Source organism: Mus caroli, chromosome X (genome assembly GCF_900094665.2).
Source record: "Mus caroli chromosome X, CAROLI_EIJ_v1.1, whole genome shotgun sequence".
NCBI lineage: Eukaryota > Metazoa > Chordata > Mammalia > Rodentia > Muridae > Mus > Mus caroli.
The window spans coordinates 3,699,061-3,699,383 of NC_034589.1; positions in this window are offsets into that span (position 1 = coordinate 3,699,061).

The following is a 323-nucleotide window of genomic DNA, read 5'->3' on the forward strand; positions in this document are numbered from 1 at the left end:
GTATTTTCTTCATTTGCATTTCAAATGCTATCCCAAAAGTTCCCCATACCCTCCCCCGCACTACTCCCCTACCCACCCACTCCCACTTCTTGGCCCTGGTGTTCCCCTGTACTGAGGCATATGAAGTTTGCAAGACCAAGGGGCTTCTATTCCCAATGATGTCCGACTAGGCCATCTTCTTCTCACCCGAGGAATACCGAATGGCAGAGAAGTACCTGAAAAAAGTGTTCAACATCCTTAATCATCAGGGAAATGCAAATCAAAACAACCCTGAGATTCCACCTCACACCAGTCAGAATGGCTAAGATCAAAAATTCAGGTGA